The sequence below is a fragment of the Garra rufa genome, chromosome 7 (genome assembly GCF_049309525.1).
Source record: "Garra rufa chromosome 7, GarRuf1.0, whole genome shotgun sequence".
NCBI lineage: Eukaryota > Metazoa > Chordata > Actinopteri > Cypriniformes > Cyprinidae > Garra > Garra rufa.
The window spans coordinates 6038119-6057847 of NC_133367.1; the positions used below are offsets into that span (position 1 = coordinate 6038119).

Genomic DNA, 19729 nt, shown 5'->3' on the forward strand with positions numbered 1-19729 from the left:
CAATAATGAGTAGAAAATAGACTCTCTTTTGTATAAATCTGTCATAATCCGCCCTAACATGCGACAGGAAAAAGAAACATTTTCTGTAGTCCATCTTCAAGACCAGCAGATTCATCTGTGAGATTCAGATCAACTCAAAGATGTATTTCCTTCCTAAACAACATTTAAAAGTTTTCTTCTAGCATGTAATTTTACTTACTTTACCTTGCAACAAAATAAAACTCACAATAAATGAATGCAAGTTACATTACCTTGCATTCCTTTATTGTGAGTTTTATTTTGTTTACTTTTTGTTTATTTTTTATTATTATTATACATATGTATCACTTTTAGTGTGTCTACTCTGTTTTTTCTTCTTTTCGAATTTGAAGATTAAGGTGAATTGTACTTAATTTACCATCTTCTGTTGCTTCTGAAGGGCAAATAAAATTAGTTTTTTAACAAAATAAGAAAAATGTGGACACCTTCATCCTGTTCAAAAGTTTTCACCCCCTGGCTCTTAATGCATGTTTGCTTCTGGAGCATCAGTGAATGTTTGAACCTTTTTTAATAGTTGTGCTTGAGTCCCTCAATTGTCCTCAGTGTGAAAAGATGGATCTGAAATCATACAATCACTGCTGGAAAGAGTTCAAATATGCAATGATGGAAAACAATGCAATGAATTATATGAATAATTTCAGCTTTTTTTAACTATATGTAAACATATTTTATGTAAAATATCTTACTCAGGACAGTACTTAATAAAAAATGACATGCATTTTGAATATGATCTCTCTTTTTTGTTAAAATTATCCACAGATTCTGCAAGAGGTTCCCAAACTTTTGCATACCACTGTACATATACTTAATTACAATATTGCAATTTTATATCATTTTGCAATTTTGCCAAAGGAAATAACAGCTGCAGAGATATAGGTCAAATATATTGTAAAAAAAAAATTGATTTGTGTTTCTAGGAAGCTCCTATCTCTTTGAAAGGGGAAACATCAAATTCTCCAAAACTGTTCACCAAGCTAATGATTAAATTTCATTTTTGAAATCAGCAATTCATTTTTCAGGCTAGATCAGCCAGCTTCCCATTCAAAACTATACGAGTGACACGTCTTGGGTGTTCTTCAGTCTTTGGTACAGTGTATATGTTTAGGTTAAGCGATTAAGCGTTTTAGTTATTTCCAATAACCCATTGACAAATCGCCAGCAAAAAATTACAGATTTATCAAAATCTCCCATTTACACATTTTCATAAAAAAGAGCTCAATCTATGGAGTTAGCCTACCTTGTCTGAAAAAGTCTGTTAGAGATGCTAACAGACATTTTCCAAAGACACGTAACCATTTTAATAGAAACGTCAAGAAAGAAACATGTCAGGAACATTTGCATAAAAGTTAAATATCTATTTATCCAGCTCTTATCTTGCTTCCTCTTCAGGTATTATAAAAACAAGCAATCAAAAAAAAATTATGACCTTTTTTATTTGAAGGCACAAAACGCATTATATTAGAAAATCTGATATTATCAAAGTGTATAAAGAAAGTGGTCTGAATGCAATTGAATTCGAGAGTACATATATTTTGTTAAAACTTAAGTGGCTTCAAATGTTTACAGTAATGCTCACTGAGAGCTTCTGGTATGCTGTGCCCTCAGCTTTGGTTCGTAAATTGGGTGGTATCCGCTTTCTTCTCAAATGTAACTTATTCCTCCCAACAATGCTTCTATCTGGAATAACAAATATATTCTACATAGAAACAAATCCCTATTTAAGAGGACTGGGTAAATAGAAATATTTGGTCAGAATTGGGTCTAACGGTTGAGAATGATAATATGGTAGAGTAATTCATTACAATTACAATTCATCCGAAGCAATTACTGTTATTAATGCAATACTTCAGGTATAAAAATGTTACAGGGATGTTCCCTCTCCTACTCCAAAATTTAAAAAAAAAAAAAATAGTAAGAAATAAATTGGATCACACATTTAATAAAATACTGTTAAATATGTCAGAACAGCCAATCTAAAATGTGCTATTCTCCCCAAGGTAAAAGAATTACAGTTATATATCCCTCAAATAAATTTCCACATTAAATTATCTATGCAAATATATATATGAAGATGCGGACAATGAAAGACAATGAAAGAATGAAAGAAACATGTCAGGAACATTTGCATAAAAGTTAAATATCTATCCTTCTCGTCACTTCCCGTTTGTCGTAGCGCACACCTTGAGTTGAAGCTCCGTCGAGTCAAATTACTATTTTCTATTTTTTAAACCTAAAAACAATTCTATACACCATCATTTTTGTTTTTCATAACATGTGAATATACCCCCTGTCGTGTTGTACAACAAAAACAAATCGTAACGCCTTGCTATCATTAGTTTTAATTTTTTGCTTTCCCGAGTCTGCTACTAAGTTAGCTTATAGCCCGTTTAGCATTGCCAGCACGGTCGCGGCTAATCTTGCATACATTGTTTATTCTCTATTCACACACATTTCAACTGTTTACTCACTGTTACTTGCTTTAATGGCGAATTTGTGTCTACCTTTGAGTGCAGGTGAAGACACGTTCGAGCTGCACTCGTGGTGGAGCTGGAGGCCGTGGAGAAAGCAGATCCAGGAGCTCCTGGCTAAGCAGATTGAGCTGCGTAAACGAAAGGCCGCACTCGAATCTGCCCGGGTAAGTGTACAGCTCGATCCTAACACTCCCATAACCTCTACCCCGTGTGATTCTCTGCACAGATCCAGGACGCGATCCTCCCAGATGTCGTTCACTCCGGCGCCGGGACACCACGGACCCTGGGTGCAGCAGCAGAGGAAAGCGCGAGCCAGGCCCCGGGCCAGGACCTCCCCGCCTCCGGTCTTCGAGATCTCCACCCGGAATCGCTTCGCTCCCCTCCGCGAGACGGAACGCGATGCTGCGATCGTCGGAGACTCCATCGTCCGGTACGTTCGTGCTAACTTAGCTAACGGTAAAGTGCACACTCGTTGTCTACCAGGTGCTCGCGTTCTTGATGTCTCTTCACAGATACCTACCATCCTGAAGGACGATGTGAGTGTCGGTGCGATCGTCCTGCACGCTGGGGTGAACGACATCAGGCTGCGGCAGACGGAGGTCCTGAAGAGGGATTTCGGGAGCCTGATCGAGACGGTACGCAGCACATTGCCCGCGACGAGAATCATCGTGTCAGGACCGCTTCCCACGTATCGACGTGGACACGAAAGGTTCAGTAGACTTTTTGCTCTAAATGAATGGTTGTTGTCATGGTGTAAAGAACAGAAACTGCTCTTTGTCAATAATTGGAATCTTTTCTGGGAGCTCCATAGACTTTTCCGCGCTGATGGCCTGCACCCCAGCAGAGTCGGAGCAGAACTCCTGTCAGACAACATCTCCAGGACGCTGCGCACCATTTGACTAGTAAGCAATTCTTCAAATAGTTGTGATGATGGCTTTTGTTATGCACATTTAAACGATAGTATTGGTGCTGTCCAATCTATAAAGACTGTGTCTGTTCCTCGAATAGTGAAGTCAAAACAAACATTTAATGCAGGATCTAAAACAAATCTAATCGTGATTAGACCAGAAAAATGCACAATAAATGAATAAAATCAATTTTTAAAGCTTGGGCTCCTAAACATTAGATCACTCGCACCCAAAGCACTTATTGTAAATGAAATAATCACAGATAACAGTCTTAATGTACTCTGCTTGACTGAAACTTGGCTAAAACCAAATGATTATATTGGTCTGAATGAGTCTATTCCACCAAACTACTGTTATAAGCATGAACCCCGTCAGATCGGTCGTGGCGGTGTTGCAACAATTTATAGTGATATTTTCAATGTTACTCAGAAAACAGGGTACAGGTTTAATTCATTTGAAGTACTTCTACTTAATGTTACTCCGTCAGATATGCAAAATAAACCTCTCCTATCTCTTGCTCTGGCTACTGTGTATAGACCTCCAGGGCCGTATACAGATTTCCTAAAAGGATTTGCAGATTTCCTTTCTGACCTATTGGTTAATATTGATAAAGCATTAATTGTTGGAGATTTTAACATTCATGTTGATAATACAAATGATGCGTTAGGACTTGCGTTACTGACCTGTTAAACTCTTTTGGAGTCAAACAAAATGTCACTGGGCCCACTCATCGTTTTAATCATACACTAGATCTAATTATATCGCACAGACTTGATCTTACTGATATAGATATCGTACCTCAAAGCGATGATGTTACAGATCATTTCCTTGTATCGTGCATGCTGCGTATCACTGATGTTAACTATATAGCTCCGCGCTATCGTCTGCGCAGAACTATTGTTCCTGCTACCAAAGATAGTGTGGCAGGATAAAATGAGAGCTTGGTCTATTGGCCGGAGGGGGGTGTGGTTAGTAGATTGATAAGGGGAACGGTCTATTTAAGGGCTTTTACTTTGACGGGTGTGGACTTGCCTGACTGATTCTTGCTTCTCCCTTTCCTGGCGTGGCACTTTCCGTTTCCGTTCCTGTTCGTATCCAGGTATGATGAGATGCTGCTACAGTGTAACTGGGTGACTAGTTTAAAAGCTAATATGTACTATTTATAGGTTAATTATAACTGCGTGGCGGTATAGGCGGGTGGCAAGCTCGTGTCGGTGTTCGCATTCAGGTATGTGTATTCACATTGAGTCTAGTAATCACTGTTTCGGCTGCGATATTTATTGTATCATTTACACTAACAGCAGCGTAAGAAGGGTAGGAATGCCGGGCGGTAGATTGAGCTGCAACATTTGTTGTGAGTAACCATACAGCGTCACGTTTGGTGGTTGTTTGACCCAACGTAAGTATGCATTTTGCCTTTTCTTTTTTTTCGGTTAATAGCTGTAGTTTAATGTTTGCTTTTTTTCTGGTATTAGGTTTGGAGTGAAGAATATTACGAATTTTATGCTCCATTCTTAGTGGCATCGCTACATGAGACACCGTTGCTGTTTTGCTTAGTATGGATATGCGTTGCTGTTTTGTTTGTGAACATTAATGCTGCTTCGCCTTCTGTTTTGCTGTCTTGTGGGCCGTTTGGCTGAGAGCTACAAGCTTTGAGCCTATTAGGCTGTTCTGAATCTTTATTTTGATTTGTTTTCAAGGGTAGTTTTGCTTTCGTTTGTTTGTATTGGATTGCTTTATTAGATTTATTTTTTTGTAATAGTGTTCTTTAACTTTGTTTGTTATTGAAGTTGTGTCAGTTGTGATTTATTTTTTTGGTAGTATTACTACCGACCGACTTATTCTTTTTTTTTTCTTTTGTTTTGTGTATTGCATTGTGATACTAATTGTGTGTTTTTCATTTTTGGTTTTGTTAATTTACTGTCTTTAGGCACTGGTATCTGCTCCTGTTGCAGTTAGGGCTGCGAGGAGACTTTAGTGCTATAGTCCATATACCATCGAGTTTGTAAACATTTTTGGGTTTCTCTTTTTTTTGTATTTATGGTTTAACTGTTATTTGTAACCTGTGTGTGTGTGTGTTTGCCTTTTTTTCTGTTTAGGAGCTGGTGAAGTTTGGAGCAGGGGAGGCTAGCTGCGCAGTCCGGGACGTGTACTTCACTGTGTTTTGGGTGTGTCAACACAATCTTCTTGCAGTGGGTGTGTGGTGCCATTTTTGGTGTGAATTTGGGTGGGTTTGGATGACCTCCTGAGTTGCAGCCGGCCTGCCTTGTTCCTGCTTAACCCAGCCTTATCAACGTATCCTTATATGATCCTTGTTTGTGTGTGTCTCATTGGACAGACCATTTTAGTGACCCCTTTTTTATAATAAAATATCTTTTGTATTGGCACCCACGTCTCATTTTATTCTTAATTCTTTGCCCTCAATTGGTAAAACTTACCTGTGTGTCTTTGTGGGAAGTATTTCCCTGGCGTAGTCGGATTGAAATAACTGTGAGGTACTGTCTCTTTCTGAAATTTAGCCCCGCGCCACATTTTGGCGTAGTCGGCAGGGTTTACCAGGCAAGGATTTTGGTAAGTGAGACGTGGGTATATTTGTTTTTTTGGGATTAGTTTCTATAGTATGCGTGTGTTTTTTTGTTTTTTTTTTGTGTTTGTGTTTTTTTTTTATTTCTTTTCAGAAGCAAAACAGCAGCGTGTGTACCCGGTTCTCTTGGTGCAAGTCTTATTTTTCCGATAGCGCCTTCCTTTGGGGTAAGTGAAGTTATGACCAGTATGGAGGATGAGATGCAGGATTTGCGAGAGTTGGTGGCGCAGTTAAGAGCAGACAATGAGCGTTTGCGTTGTGATCGTGAGTCATCCGGCCCCAGTGCTGTCCCTATTGTTACAGCAGCCACTCCTGTTCCACCCCAGCCAGTCGAGGCTGATTTAGTCGTGCCAGAACGGTTTGTTTTTGTGCCCAGAGACAGACGGTGTCCAAAATTTTGTGGCAGATCTGGTCCCGGTATCGAAGAATGGGTGGAAGAGGCGGAGGCATGTATGCGGGCTCGTTATCTGTCCAAAGCCGATAAGGCATTTTTTCTCTTCGATCATTTGGAAGGTGAAGCACGGGAGGAGATTAGACACCGTCCCAGTGGGGAACGGGGAGATCCAGATAAGATTATTTCGATTTTACGTGAGCTGTATGGTTGTTCTCACTCATATGTAGCACTCCAAGAAGCATTTTTTTCCAGGAGGCAGCAAGACGGTGAATCTCTGTTAGAGTTTTCCCTGGCCTTGATGACCCTCCTGGAAAGGGTTAAACAACAATCGCCCAATGCCATCCCTAATGCTGAAATTGTGTTGCGTGTCCAGTTTGTTGAGTACGTTGCTGATAGTGCTCTCCGCCGGGAATTGAAACAATTAGTTCGTCGCCAGCCCGCCTCTACTTTGTTGGAAATGCGTGGGGAAGCGATTAGGTGGGAGCGAGAAGGGATGCCGGGGGGGGCGAGGGGTAGGAGTCAGTCAGTTCCAATGTCTTATGGCATTCAGTACGGGGTGCAGGGGCATTCGCAATCGGAGTTGCGAGAGCTGCGGGAGATGTTAAAATCACAACAGCAACAGTTAGATCAACTAACTCAAAGTGTTGCTGGTATGCGGGTTCCCCAGCGTGTTCGACGTCCCTCCCATACTGAAGTATTACTTTGTCATCGGTGTCAAAAACCAGGCCATTTTGCCCGTGAATGTGACGGAGATCATGTGGTTCCCCCCTCTTTAGCCCGGCGTGAGTCAGCTGCTGTGAGGAGGGCTGGACAGAATTCTTTTCAACCGACGGAAAACTAGGTCCCGCCGAACTGCAGGGTCACAGTTCGGTAGGGAAAGGTCATGACTCAATGACACTAGGTCCCTTGCCACATTTAATGGCATCCTGTCCCCACCTTGTGGTTTGTATGGGAGGGGTACAGGTGCCCTGTTTGATTGATACTGGCTCCATGGTGTCTACGATTACGGAAAGTTGTTTTGTCGAGTTGTTTGCACCATGGGGCCAGGACCGTCTCAGGGCATGTCAGTGGTTACAACTTCGTGCGGCCAATGGATCGTTAATACGGTATGTTGGTTATATTGAGTTGGATGTTGAGCTTTGTGGTCAGCTAATTCCAGGTTGCGGTGTGCTGGTTGTCAGGGATCCTCCTGGCGGCACCGGCGCTTCGGTCCCTGGTATTCTGGGGATGAATGTGTTGCGGCGGTGCTATCAGGAGCTCTTTGGGCAGCATGGCACTGCTCTTTTTGATGCGCCGTCGGTGTTGGAAGCCTCTAAGTCAGTGTTTCAGGCATTACAACACTGCCGCCAGGTAAATGCTGTTCCTCAAGACAGCCACGAGGGCCGGGTGCGATTACGGGGACGTAATGCTTGCCGTATTCCAGGTGGCACCATGAAGGTGGTGGCCGCCACCTGTTCAGGGCAGTTTGCTGGGGAAACTGTGCTTTTTGAACCTCCAGAAGTTGGGCTCCCTGCGGGTCTTCTGGCTTCGGCCGCTTTATTGCGGGTGATTCGAGGCACAGTTTATGTACCTGTCGTCAATGTAGGTAAGACCGATGTAATGCTTTTTCGGAACTCTGTGTTGGGCACTTTGCAGAGTGTATTTATTGTGAGCTTGCCTCATGGTGTCTCTGAATGTAAATCAGTTTCGGCGTTTGTGAATCTTCAGACTCCTATTGTTCCTTTGCCAGTTCAGGAATAAATCAGGGGTCTTGATTTGTCAATGTTATCGGAGGTCGAACAGGAGCAAGTAAGGTCTTTGTTATTGAAGTTCCACACTGTCTTTTCAGTATATGAAGGCGATTTGGGTTGTACCAGTCTTCTTTCACATGACATTCCTTTGACTGACTCTGTCCCAGTCCGACAACGGTACCGGCGGATACCTCCATCTGAGTATGATGTAGTAAAAACACATATCAATCAGTTGCTGGAAACAAACATTATTAGAGAAAGTTGTAGTCCTTATGCCTCCCCTATAGTGTTGGCCAAGAAGAAGGATGGTACGTTGCGTATGTGTGTTGATTATCGCCAGCTGAACGCAAAAACCAGGAAAGACGCCTTCCCCTTGCCGCGGATAGAGGAAACCTTGGACTCATTGACGGGGGCACAATGGTTTTCTACCATGGACCTCGCCAGTGGGTACAATCAGGTCCCAGTTACAGAGGGGGATAGACACAAGACCGCCTTCTGTACACCGTTCGGTCTCTTTGAATGGAACTGTATGCCATTCGGGCTCTGCAATGCCCCAGGCACCTTCCAGAGGTTGATGGAGAGGTTGTTTGGGGACCAGCAGTGTCAGTCTCTGCTTCTGTACTTGGATGACATCGTGGTATTTTCCTCCTCCGTGGCGCAACATCTAGAGAGGTTAGAGGTAGTTTTGAGTCGGTTGCAGCGAGAGGGTCTGAAGGCAAAATTATCTAAGTGTATGTTTTTCCAGCAAGAGGTAAGTTATCTGGGGCATGTCATTTCGGCCAAAGGGGTGTCGACAGATCCCCAAAAAATCGAGGCAGTGAAGCAATGGCAACAACCTGGGGGGGTAGCAGAGCTCCGGTCGTTCCTGGGGTTTGCCAGTTATTATAGGAGGTTTGTAGAGGGTTTCGCCAAGTTGGCGGCTCCCCTGCACCGTCTGGTAGCTGAGTTTGCTGGCCGGAAGTCTGGAGTGCGAGCAGAGTCTAGTTTTGGTGCAGCGTGGACCGAACAGTGCCAGGTGAGCTTTGAGGAATTGAAGAGTAGGCTCACCTCTGCCCCAGTACTGGCTTATGCTGACTTCTCCCTTCCTTTCGTCTTGGAGGTAGACGCTAGCCATGGAGGTTTGGGAGCTGTCTTGTCCCAGGAACAGGAGGGGAGGGTGCGGCCAATAGCCTATGCCAGTCGCAGTCTGAGGCCCACTGAGCGCAATATGTCAAACTATAGTTCCATGAAGTTGGAATTTTTGGCGCTCAAGTGGGCCATGACTGAAAAATTCAGAGAATATCTGCTGGGGCAGAGGTGTGTTGTTTTCACCGACAACAACCCACTTAGCCACCTGGCTACTGCCAAGCTCGGGGCTACAGAGCAGCGGTGGGCTGCCCAATTGGCAGCTTTCGATTTTGAGCTACGGTATCGCTCTGGGCGGAGCAACCGGAATGCGGATGCCCTCTCTCGACAGGGTCCTTCCAGTCAGGGTGAGCTGCAAGAAGTACTGCCTGGTACAGTTCTCCCAAGCATGGTAAGGCAGGCTGAGGAAATGGGAGTGGGTTCTCAAGCAGCAGTTACTGTGTTGCCTGGTTTGGCTGTGAATATGCAGTCCTTGCAAAATGAGGATCCTGTTATAGGTGAGGTGTTACGGTTTTGGCGACGGGGGGTTCCTCCTAGTTCCCAGGAGCGTCGGCAGCTGTCCAAGGCTGGGATGACACTGTTACGGCAATGGGACCGGTTGTGTGAGCAGGATGGAGTATTGTACCGCCGAGTGTTTCGCTCGGATGGGGGAGAGGAGGTGCTGCAAGTGGTGTTACCATCATTGTTGCATCAGGAAGTACTGACGCAGCTACACCAGGAGCATGGACACCAGGGAGTGGAACGCACCACGGAGTTGGTGCGACAACGCTGCTTTTGGCCGGGCCTGACATCTGATGTGGCACAATGGTGTCGGGAGTGCGAACGGTGTCAGACTGCCAAGGATACACAATACCTTCCTAATAGTTTCATGGGCCACCTTTTGGCCTCAAGGCCAAACGAAATATTGGCCCTAGATTTCACCGTGTTAGAACCAACTCGTTCAGGGCTGGAAAACGTGCTGGTCATGACAGACGTTTTTACGAAGTACACCTTGGCTGTGCCTACACGAGATCAACGGGCAGAGACGGTAGCCCAGGTTTTAGTGGTGGAATGGTTCTACAAGTTTGGTGTCCCTGGTCGGATCCATTCGGACCAGGGCCGTAATTTTGAGTCATCCTTGGTACAGCAGCTTTGTGCACTGTATAAGGTAGAAAAGTCTCGTACTACCCCCTACCACCCAGCTGGGAATGGGCAGTGCGAGCGCTTTAATCGGACATTGCACAATCTTTTGCGGGCTCTGCCTGTGTCCAGGAAAGTGGACTGGGCTTCATGCCTCCCTCAAGTGCTGTTTTGCTACAACACTACCCCTCATCAGGTAACTGGAGAATCCCCATATTTTTTAATGTTTGGGCAAGAGCCAAGGCTTCCGGTGGACTTCCTCTTGGGTAGAGTACCAGAGGTGGGGGTCGGTAGTGTACATGAGTGGATGAGGGAACATCAGGCCAGGCTTCAAGTGGCATTTGAGGGGGCACGGGGACGATTGGAAGCTGCTGCTGGTCGCCGTAAGGCACAACATGATGCCCACGTCCGTGATGCACCACTGGGGGAGGGTCAGTTAGTATATTTACGTGAGTATGGCGCTAGAGGTCGTCATAAAATCCAGGATCTGTGGAGCCCAGTGGTGTATCAGGTGATGAAGGCACCTAAGGAGGGTGGGTCAGTATATACCATTGCACCACGGGATAACTTGGGAAAAATTAGATGCGTTCATCGCTCTGCCTTAAAGGCCCATATCCGGAAGGATGGTCCCGTTTTGGCCTCGGCAGTTCCCCTCGTTTTAGGTGAAGAGCCCCCAGAAGCAGAAGCTGTAGAGGAAGTCGATCTGCTTATGGTGGTGCCAGCAACTCCCTTAGTACCGTGTGGCCCAGTATCTCAGGTTCTGGTTTCTCCAGGTACCTCTATGCCACAGATGAGGCAGGTGGATGCAGAAGAAGGGACCCCAGTGGGTGAGGGCCATGAGAGTTTTCATTTTGTATCAAGTGCACCACTGGGGCCGGTGGGCTTGCCAGAAGGCCAGCCAGACGAGGAAAGTATTTGTGTGCGGAGAACAGGGCGGACCACTGCGGGCCAGCATTCAAATTTACATCGCTTACCACGTGCTGTGGGCGGAGGCACAAGAGCTGCCTTGACACCAGGCCCTGCCTTAAATAGGATTTCTGTTTTGTTTAGGCCGTGGGATACCGACACTGAATAATCTACTAGTATGCGTTTAGTCATCGTCGGGACGCCGATTAAAAAAAAATAAGGGGTAGAATGTGGCAGGATAAAATGAGAGCTTGGTCTATTGGCCGGAGGGGTGTGTGGTTAGTAGATTGATAAGGGGAACGGTCTATTTAAGGGCTTTTACTTTGACGGGTGTGGACGTGCCTGACTGATTCTTGCTCCTCCCTTTCCTGGCGTGGCACTTTCCGTTTCCGTTCCTGTTCGTATCCAGGTATGATGAGATGCTGCTACAGCGTAACTGGGTGACTAGTTTAAAAGCTAATATGTACTATTTATAGGTGTTCGCATTCAGGTATGTGTATTCACATTGAGTCTAGTAATCACTGTTTCGGCTGCGATATTTATTGTATCATTTACACTAACAGCAGCGTAAGAAGGGTAGGAATGCCGGGCGGTAGATTGAGCTGCAACATTTGTTGTGAGTAACCATACAGCGTCACGTTTGGTGGTTGTTTGACCCAACGTAAGTATGCATTTTGCCTTTTCTTTTTTTCGGTTAATAGCTGTAGTTTAATGTTTGCTTTTTTTCTGGTATTAGGTTTGGAGTGAAGAATATTACGAATTTTATGCTCCATTCTTAGTGGCATCGCTACATGAGACACCGTTGCTGTTTTGCTTAGTATGGATATGCGTTGCTGTTTTGTTTGTGAACATTAATGCTGCTTCGCCTTCTGTTTTGCTGTCTTGTGGGCCGTTTGGCTGAGAGCTACAAGCTTTGAGCCTATTAGGCTGTTCTGAATCTTTATTTTGATTTGTTTTTCAAGGGTAGTTTTGCTTTCGTTTGTTTGTATTGGATCGCTTTATTAGATTTATTTTTTTGTAATAGTGTTCTTTAACTTTGTTTGTTATTGAAGTTGTGTCAGTTGTGATTTATTTTTTTGGTAGTATTACTACCGACCGACTTATTCTTTTTTTTTTTCTTTTGTTTTGTGTATTGCATTGTGATACTAATTGTGTGTTTTTCATTTTTGGTTTTGTTAATTTACTGTCTTTAGGCACTGGTATCTGCTCCTGTTGCAGTTAGGGCTGCGAGGAGACTTTAGTGCTATAGTCCATATACCATCGAGTTTGTAAACATTTTTGGGTTTCTCTTTTTTTTGTATTTATGGTTTAACTGTTATTTGTAACCTGTGTGTGTGTGTGTTTGCCTTTTTTTCTGTTTAGGAGCTGGTGAAGTTTGGAGCAGGGGAGGCTAGCTGCGCAGTCCGGGACGTGTACTTCACTGTGTTTTGGGTGTGTCAACACAATCTTCTTGCAGTGGGTGTGTGGTGCCATTTTTGGTGTGAATTTGGGTGGGTTTGGATGACCTCCTGAGTTGCAGCCGGCCTGCCTTGTTCCTGCTTAACCCAGCCTTATCAACGTATCCTTATATGATCCTTGTTTGTGTGTGTCTCATTGGACAGACCATTTTAGTGACCCCTTTTTTATAATAAAATATCTTTTGTATTGGCACCCACGTCTCATTTTATTCTTAATTCTTTGCCCTCAATTGGTAAAACTTACCTGTGTGTCTTTGTGGGAAGTATTTCCCTGGCGTAGTCGGATTGAAATAACTGTGAGGTACTGTCTCTTTCTGAAATTTAGCCCCGCGCCACAATAGGTTCACAATTAACCTGCCTGATTTATCTCAACTGCTCTGTGCACCCATAAATAAACATGAACAAGACAAAATGACTAGTAACATAGGCACTATCTTCTCTAATACATTAGAAGCTGTTGCCCCAATCAAGCTAAAAAAGGTTAGAGAAAAACGTACTGCGCCATGGTACAACAGTAATACCCTTTCTCTAAAAAAAGAAACTCGTAATCTTGAGCGTAAATGGAGAAAACCTAACTTAGAAGTTTTTAAAATTGCATGGAAAAACAGTATGTCCAGCTATAGACGGGCTTTAAAAACTGCTAGAGCCGAGTACATCCACCAACTCATAGAAAAAAACCAAAACAATCCAAGGTTTTTATTTAGCACAGTGGCTAGATTAACAAATAACCAAACACCTCCTGACCTGAATATTCCTGCACAGTTTAATAGTAATGTCTTTATGAATTTCTTTACTGATAAAATAGACAACATTAGAAATACAATAACAAATATAGATACTACAGCAACTGATACTTCAACATTAGTCATTACACCCAAAGAAAAACTCCAGTGCTTTACAACTATAGAACAGGAAGAATTAAATAAACTTATCACCACATCTAAACCAACAACATGCCTATTAGATCCTGTACCCACTAAATTACTAAAAGAGTTGTTACCTGTAGCAGAAGTGCTGCTTCTTAATATTGTTAACTCATCGTTATCTTTAGGCCATGTCCCAAAACCATTCAAACTAGCGGTTATTAAACCTCTTATTAAGAAACCACAGCTAGACCCTAGTGAATTACAGACCCATTTCTAATCTTCCATTTATGTCCAAAATTCTAGAAAAAGTTGTGTCTGCTCAATTGTGCTCCTTCTTGCAAAATAATAATCTCTTTGAAGAATTTCAGTCAGGTTTCAGGCCCCATCATAGCACAGAAACTGCACTTGTAAAAATCACAAACGACTTGCTACTTGCGTCAGATCAAGGCTGCGTCTCATTGCTAGTTTTACTTGATCTTAGTGCTGCGTTCGACACTATAGATCATGACATACTCATAGATCGATTACAAAACTATACAGGTATTCAAGGGCAGGCTTTAAGATGGTTCAGATCATACCTGTCCGATCGCTATCACTTTGTTTATTTAAATGGGGAGTCGTCGCAGCTAACACCAGTAAAGTATGGATTGCCACAAGGATCTGTCCTAGGTCCTCTACTATTTTCAATTTACATGTTACCCCTCTGTAATATTATTAGGAAATATGGGATTAGTTTCCATTGTTATGCTGATGACACTCAACTATATATTTCAACATCACCGTCACCGACCAGGAAGTATAAAGCACGTGCGTTTGAAGCCGGCGGCAGCTCTAAGGAATGAAGCGAGCGCCGCAGGGTGCGGGAATTATGGTCCGAGACGCGGCGTCTCGTTCCCTCAGGGAACTAAGGTTACATTAGTAACCCGAGACGTTCCCTTCCGGGAACTCGAGCCGCGTCATGGAACGCTATGGGGAACGAGACTACCAACGCTCCCATGATTACCAAACCCTGCGTACTGTCTGAGCAACCAGGGTAAAAGAGCCTTTGTCTAGCATAACGCGGACAAGGAGGCCCTGTAGTCCTCGGCCCTCGGGCACACGAGGAGAGGTAGTCTAAGTCCTTTGTCTGGGGTTTAGCCAGAACAAGAGGGACCGCAAGACCACTGTCTAGCACTCGGCGGACAGATGGTGTACGGTAGTCCTCGGTCCAAGAGGACAATGCACTCGACCTCAGGAGTGCGCCCCGAGCATCCGGGGAATGGGGTTCTACCTCTGTCTGGTCTCAGGCCAGAACGAGAGGTGCTCCTCGGCTCACACGAGGAGTCTAGGTCCTTTGTCTGGATGTAGCCAGAGCAAGAGGGACTAAACGACCACTGTCTAGCACTCGGCGGACAGATGGTGTTAGGTAGTCCTCGGTCCGCAGACCCAGGAGGACAGTGCACTCGACCCCAAGAGTGCTCCTCGGCCCGCAGGCACACGAGGAATGGAGGTCTTCCTCTGTCTGGTCGCCAGCCAGAACGAGAGGTACTCTGCGGCCCTCAGGCACACGCAGAGTCTTAGTCCTTTGTCTGGGAGTTAGCCAGAACAAGAGGGACCGAATGACCACTGTCTAGCACTCAGCGGACAGATGGTGTAGGCAGTCCTCGGTCCGCAGACCCACGAGGACGGTGAACTTGACCTCAAGGCTCCTCGACCCTCGGGCACACGAGGAGAGGGTGATCCTTTGTCTGGGGGTTCAGCCAGAACAAGAGGGATCCAAGGCTCGGCCTGGAGCTCCGCCAGGACGCGAGGGAATAGGCCATTGTCTAGCATTCCGCGGACAAGAGGGCACTGCAATCCCCGGCCCTCGGGCACATGGGGAAGACAGTAGGGGCCTCTGCGTGGTAGCCAGCCAGCGCGTGAGGCACTCCTCGGCCTTATTCTAAGGCAGACGAGGAGTCTTAGTACTTGGTCTGGGATGAGGCCACAATACCTGAGGGACCGAACTACACTCGGTCTGATAGCACACTGCGTCAGAACACGAGGACAATTAAGCCATTGTCTAGCATTCCGTGGACAAGAGGGCTGTACAGTTCTCGGCCTCCAGGCACGCAAGAGAACCGTGGACCCCTTGCCTGGTTCGCCAGCCAGTGCAAGAGGCACCCCTCGGCCCTCAGGCACACGAGGAGTCTTAGTCCTTTGTCTGGGGTTTAGCCAGAACAAGAGGGACCGGATGCCACTGTCTAGCACTCAGCGGACAGCTGTTGAAGGCAGTCCTCGGCCCGCAGGCACACGAGGAATCTTAGTCCTCTGTCTGGGAGTACGCCCAGAACGAGAGGGAGTAAGACTGGGTCTGATGGCAGCATCAGGGCATGAGAGTAAGGGCTTTTGTCTAGCTTTCCGCGGACAAAAGGTAACATTGCAGATCTCTTTAGTGGCGAAGTGACTTCTCTGCTCTCCGTAGAAAGAAGGCGCCTTGCGAAGTCTCCTCCTGGCTAGGGAGGTGGCTGACTCTCTAGGCCTAGCGCACTAGGCCGAGAGCACAGCTGAGCCTGGAGCAGCTCTGAGGTCAAGTTCGTAATACCTGACAAATGTCAGGGGCGTGGACCAACCCGCAGCATTGCAGATGTCCTGGATGGGGACACCTGCCGTCAGAGCTCTCGAGGCACTCAGACCTCGAGTAGAGTGAGCCTTGAGTCCCAAGGTAGAGGGGAGATCAGAGGACTCATAAGCAGTAGATATGGCATCGATGATCCATCTACTAATAGTAGGCTTTGAAGCCGGGCTCCCCCTCTTAGGGGGGCCGTAACAGACAAACAGTTGCTCTGTTTTACGCCACGTGGCAGCTCTGTGGATGTATGCGTCTAAGGCTCTGACTGGGCACATGCAGTTCAACTTCCTGTGATTTTGCTCCACGTATGGAGGAGGATAAAACGCCTGCAGCGTTACGGGCTGTGGTGCTAGGGAGGGGACCTTCGGGACGTACCCGAAGGTCTTGGCCATCCCTGGGGCAAACTCTAAGTGAGACGGGGCCACTGAAAGGGCCTGCAGGTCCCCAACTCTCTTAAGAGAGGTGAGGGCTATCAGAAGCGCTGTCTTAAGGGTAAGTATGCGATCTGTAGTTTCTTCTATGGGCTCGAATGGAGGCGCACATAGGGCTTCTAGGACCACAGCCAGGTCCCACGTGGGGACCCTGGGTGTCACTCGAGGCCTCAACCTGAGCGCACCGCGGAGGAATCGTATGACCAGGGGCTCTCTGCCTACTGAGAGGCCACCTAGAGGGGCGTGGTAGGCACTTATAGCCGCCACGTAAACCTTCAAGGTGGAATGAGCTAGCCCTGCGGATAGGCGAGACTGTAGGAACTCCAGAACTATACCAACCGGGCAGTTGACTGGGTCTAGGTGGCGCTCGCGGCACCATCTCGCGAATAAGTTCCACTTGAGGCCATACAGTTTCCTCGTAGAGGGAGCTCTGGATTGGAGAAGGGTCTCAACAACCTCGGTTGAGAGACCCGCTCCTATGAGTTGTGCCCCTTCAGGGGCCACACCCATAACCTCCATTTCTCTGGGTGGGGGTGGCATATTGCGCCCCCAGCCTGAGACAGGAGGTCCCTCCTGACGGGAATCTCCCATGGAGAGCCGTCGAGGAGAGATATCAGGTCCGAGAACCACACTCGGGCCGGCCAGTACGGGGCTACTAGTAACAGCCGTACTTGAAACCGGCGAACCCGTTCCAGAACTCCCGGGAGCAGAGCGATCGGGGGAAAGGCGTACAGACGAAGCCTCGGCCACGTCTGTACCATGGCATCCAGCCCCAGTGGAGCTGGAGGAACTAGAGAGTACCAGAGGGGACATTGCGATGTCTCTTGAGTCGCGAAAAGGTCCACCTGTGCCTGGCCAAACACTCTCCAGATCTGCTTCACCGCCTCTGGGTGAAGCATCCATTCCCCGGGCCTCGGCCCCTGCCTCGACAGGACGTCTGCTCCCACATTCAAACGTCCAGGAATGTGGACTGCTCTCAGGGAGAGGAGTTTTCCTTGAGACCACAGGAGCATCCGGTACGCCAGCTTGAATAAGGGGCGTGAGCGGACACCTCCTTGATGGTTTATGTAATAAACTAACGCGGTGCTGTCTGTACGGACCAGCACGTGACGGTTTCTTAGGTCTGGTAGAAAACTCCTGAGGGCCTGGAACACAGCCAACATCTCTAGGCAATTTATGTGCCATGAGAGGTGGTGAGGGCTCCACAGGCCTTGGGCTGAGCGGCCACTCATGACCGCTCCCCATCCGGTAAGGGACGCATCTGTCGCTAGCGTGACGCGGCGGCAGGGTGCCCCCAGAACCGGACCCTGAGAGAGAAACCAAGGTTTCTTCCACATGGCCAAGGCACGTAGGCAGCGCCGCGTGACCTTGATCTTGCGGAATGGATTTCCCCTCGGGGAAAACCCCTTGGTTTTGAGCCACCACTGCAGTGGTCTCATATGCAGCAGTCCAAAAGGTATCACGTTGGATGCGGCTGCCATAAGACCTAACAGTACTTGGAACTGTTTGACAGTGAGTGACTGGCCTAGCTTGACCGCATTTACTGCAGTAAGTATGGAATCGATCCGAGCAGGTGACAATTGTGCCCGCATCGTGGATGAATCCCACACCACGCCTAGATAAGTAGTCCTCTGTAATGGAGAGAGGACGCTCTTCTTGGCGTTGAGTCTCAATCCCAGCTTTTGTATGTGAGCGAGAACAGCACCTCGATGCTGAACCGCTAACTGTTCCGAACTGGCCAGAATAAGCCAGTCGTCTATGTAGTTGAGTATGCGGATGCCCTGGAGTCGCAGTGGAGCCAGCGCAGCATCCACACACTTCGTGAAAGTCCGGGGTGAGAGAGCTAGGCCGAAAGGAAGTACTCTGTATTGGTACGCTTTGCCCCTGAAAGCGAACCTGAGAAACTTCCTGTGTTGAAGAAGGATGGAGACGTGAAAGTAAGCGTCTTTTAGATCTATCGTGACAAACCAGTCCTCGGACTGGATTTGTGACACGACCTGCCTGACAGTGAGCATTTTGAACTTCAGTTTTCTGACTGAGCGATTTAGCAGTCTGAGATCTAAGATTGGCCGAAGCCCCCCATCCTTCTTCGGAACAATGAAGTAACGGCTGTAGAACCCGGATTCCCTGTCTTGAGGAGGGACCACCTCGATGGCCTCCTTCCTCAGAAGAGTATCTACCTCTTGTTCCATTACCAGACCCTGCTCGGGGCTTACTAAAGTTGGAAATACCCTGCTGAAGGGCGGCGGCTTGCCGCCGAACTGAATAGCGTAACCCTTCTCTACAGTACGCAGGACCCACGTTGTAACATTTGGCAGTAGCTTCCACGCTGCCAGAAAGTTTACTAAGGGTACCAGCCTCTCGAGGCTGGTGTCTGGATTTCTCTGAGGAACTAATTCGGAAGCCTGTAGCAGAGAACTGGCAGGGAGTTCCTGAACTAGCTCCTCTGTAGACCCCCGCGGGGGCTGCAAACTCTCCAGGGCCGCTACGTTTCCAGGCGGAACAGCTAGAGAATGTTCGCGGGAGAGCGCCGCGCCCTGTAACACTGGCAGGGTTAGCTGACTCATCTCCTGAGGGCCACGAGGGGGTTTGAAACCCGCACCTGAGGGTACGGTGCAAACCTGCTCGTGAGGGGCTGCCCTCAACGGCCCTGAACCACAACCGTCAGGGCCGTTTGGCCGAAGACCTCTTAGATTGAAGGACGACCCTCAGGTCGGGCTTCTTCTTCGAGGCCTTCGGCTTAGAGCGTTGCTGACCCCGCCCTCTAGGCCTGGCCGGAGGAGCACGGGCGGCAACGCTCTGTTTTTGTGCCTCACGGTGGGAGGAGCTGGTACACGGCTGAGGCTGCTCCCGTCTAGCAGCCTCAGAGGAGTAAACCCGGCGAGGAAGAAATGTCCTGAACGCCGCCGCCTGTTTGCGGGCCTCCTGGTGCCTGGCGACAACTGTGTCGACCGAAGCACCAAAGAGGCCGGCTGAATCCAGGGGGGCGTCCAGGAGCGTGACCCTGTCCTTTTCTTTGACTTCGGACAGGGTCAGCCAGAGATGCCTCTCCGCGGCCACCAGGGCTGCCATAGACCGCCCCACAGCTCGGGCGGTCTCCTTGGTGGCG

The 19729-nt window shown here is 47.2% G+C and overlaps 2 protein-coding genes across 2 annotated transcripts in view; one reads left to right on the forward strand and one right to left on the reverse strand.

Moving 5' to 3' along the window:
* LOC141337866 (uncharacterized) overlaps positions 1-19729 on the forward strand; it is a 287141-nt gene that overhangs the window by 239494 nt on the left and 27918 nt on the right. The gene's annotated exons all lie outside the window — the stretch shown is intronic.
* LOC141338689 (uncharacterized) overlaps positions 1-19729 on the reverse strand; it is a 227801-nt gene that overhangs the window by 202976 nt on the left and 5096 nt on the right.